Below are 2,500 nucleotides of genomic sequence, written 5' to 3'. Positions count from 1 at the left end.
CCAGGTCAACCCGCTGAATGTATGGGGTTGACCTGCTGGCCGCTTTCCTTCCCGGCCACCAGGTCAACCCGCTGAATGTATGGGGTTGACCTGCTGGCCGCTTTCCTTCCCGGCCACCAGGTCAACCCGCTGAATGTATGGGGTTGACCTGCTGGCCGCTTTCCTTCCCGGCCACCAGGTCAACCCGCTGAATGTATGGGGTTGACCTGCTGGCCGCTTTCCTTCCCGGCCACCAGGTCAACCCGCTGAATGTATGGGGTTGACCTGCTGGCCGCTTTCCTTCCCGGCCACCAGGTCAACCCGCTGAAAGTATGGGTTGACCTGGTGGCCGCTTTCCTTCCCGGCCACCAGGTCAACCCGCTGAAAGTATGGGGTTGACCTGGTGGCCGCTTTCCTTCCCGGCCACCAGGTCAACCCGCTGCCGGCATGGGGTTGACCTGCTGGCCGCAGAGGGGCAGGCTCCGGGTTGACCTGGTGGCCGGACGGGGATTAAGCCCCGGCTCGGAGCAGGGCAAGCCCGGGCGGAGGGGGGTCCGCTTGGCCCCTGCCCGCGGGGGCAGGCTCCGGGTTGACCTGGTGGCCGGTTTGCTTTCGGGCCACCAGGTCAACCCGCTGAATGTATGGGGTTGACCTGCTGGCCGCTTTCCTTCCCGGCCACCAGGTCAACCCGCTGAATGTATGGGGTTGACCTGCTGGCCGCTTTCCTTCCCGGCCACCAGGTCAACCCGCTGAATGTATGGGGTTGACCTGCTGGCCGCTTTCCTTCCCGGCCACCAGGTCAACCCGCTGAATGTATGGGGTTGACCTGCTGGCCGCTTTCCTTCCCGGCCACCAGGTCAACCCGCTGAATGTATGGGGTTGACCTGCTGGCCGCTTTCCTTCCCGGCCACCAGGTCAACCCGCTGAAAGTATGGGGTTGACCTGCTGGCCGCTTTCCTTCCCGTCCACCAGGTCAACCCGCTGAATGTATGGGGTTGACCTGCTGGCCGCTCTGCTTCCCGGCCACCAGGTCAACCCCCTGCCGGTATGGGGTTGACCTGCTGGCCGCAGAGGGGCAGGCTCCGGGTTGACCTGGTGGCCGGCAGGGACTTCAGCCCCAGGGCCCCTGGCAGGGCGACCCTGCCCTTGTTCCCCAGAAAAGGAGAGAGCTGGCTCGCAGCGGGAAAAGCTGCCTACGGCACCTGGGATTCCCAGGCGGTCACCCATCCAAGTACTAGCCAGGCCCGGGACGGTTTACCTTCCGAGATCGGACGGGATCGGGGGCCTTCCGTCCGGTATGGCCGTAGGCACTCGGCTCCGGTCCGCCTCGTCCCCTTTCCCTTACTGACTCCCCTGCCTCGGGTGGGCCCGATCCTTTTTTCCGTTTTTTTTTTTCGCTCCGGAGGCTTCATGAGCCCCCCCCCAACACCCCTTTGGGGGTCGGTGAAATTTTTTTTTTCAGACTTCCAGGGGCCCGATCCTGGCCGCGGGCACCCGGCTCCGGGCACCCGGCTCCGGGCCGCCTCGTCCCCTTTCCCTTACTGACTCCGCTGCCTCGGGTGGGCCCGATCCTTTTTTCCGTTTTTTTTTTTTCCGCTCCGGAGGCTTCGTGAGCCCCCCCCAACACCACTTTGGGGGTCGGTGAAAAAATTTTTTTCAGACTTCCAGGGGCCCGATCCTGGCCGCGGGCACCCGGCTCCGGGCACCCGGCTCCGGGCCGCCTCGTCCCCTTTCCCTTACTGACTCCCTGCCTCGGGTGGGCCCGATCCTTTTTTCCGTTTTTTTTTTTTTTTCGCTCCGGAGGCTTTATGAGCCCCCCCCAATACCACTTTGGGGGTCGGTGAAAAAAATTTTTCAGACTTCCAGGGGCCCGATCCTGGCCGCCGGCACCCGGCTCCGGGCACCCGGCTCCGGGCCGCCTCGTCCCCTTTCCCTTACTGACTCCCCTGCCTCGGGTGGGCCCGATCCTTTTTTCCGTTTTTTTTTTTTTTCGCTCCGGAGGCTTTTATGAGGCCCCCCCTAACCGTTTTTGGGGTCGGTGAAAATTTTTAGTCAGACTTCCAGGGGCCCGATCCTGGCCGCGGCTTCGCAGGCTGGCCTGGGGGGGGGGGCATCTCTAGCTCCGGCCGCGGACGGCGAGACGCTCGGCCACCAGGTCAGCCCGGAGGAAAAGGCTGAAAAAAATGTCTAAGTCCCCCCGGGACACCAGGTCAACCCGGAGGAAAAGGCTGAAAAAAATGTCTAAGTCCCCCGGGACACCAGGTCAACCCGGAGGAAAAGGCTGAAAAAAAGTCTAAGTCCCCCCGGGACACCAGGTCAACCCGGAGGAAAAGGCTGAAAAAAATGTCTAAGTCCCCCCGGGACACCAGGTCAACCCGGAGGAAAAGGCTGAAAAAAAGTCTAAGTCCCCCCGGGACACCAGGTCAACCCGGAGGAAAAGGCTGAAAAAAGTCTAAGTCCCCCCGGGACACCAGGTCAACCCGGAGGAAAAGGCTGAAAAAAAAGTCTAAGTCCCCCCGGG

The 2,500-nt window shown here is 62.4% G+C and overlaps 1 non-coding gene across 1 annotated transcript; it reads right to left on the bottom strand.

Annotated features, from left to right (window-relative positions):
* Nucleotides 1–1,169: 1,169 nt before the first annotated feature.
* LOC141979847 (5S ribosomal RNA) lies at nucleotides 1,170–1,288 on the bottom strand. The gene has a single exon (XR_012637237.1). It is a non-coding gene; the product is annotated as a 5S ribosomal RNA (ribosomal RNA).
* Nucleotides 1,289–2,500: the final 1,212 nt, after the last annotated feature.

Source organism: Natator depressus, chromosome 28 (assembly GCF_965152275.1).
Source record: "Natator depressus isolate rNatDep1 chromosome 28, rNatDep2.hap1, whole genome shotgun sequence".
Taxonomy (NCBI): domain Eukaryota; kingdom Metazoa; phylum Chordata; order Testudines; family Cheloniidae; genus Natator; species Natator depressus.
This window is presented reverse-complemented; position numbering and strand designations above follow the sequence as displayed.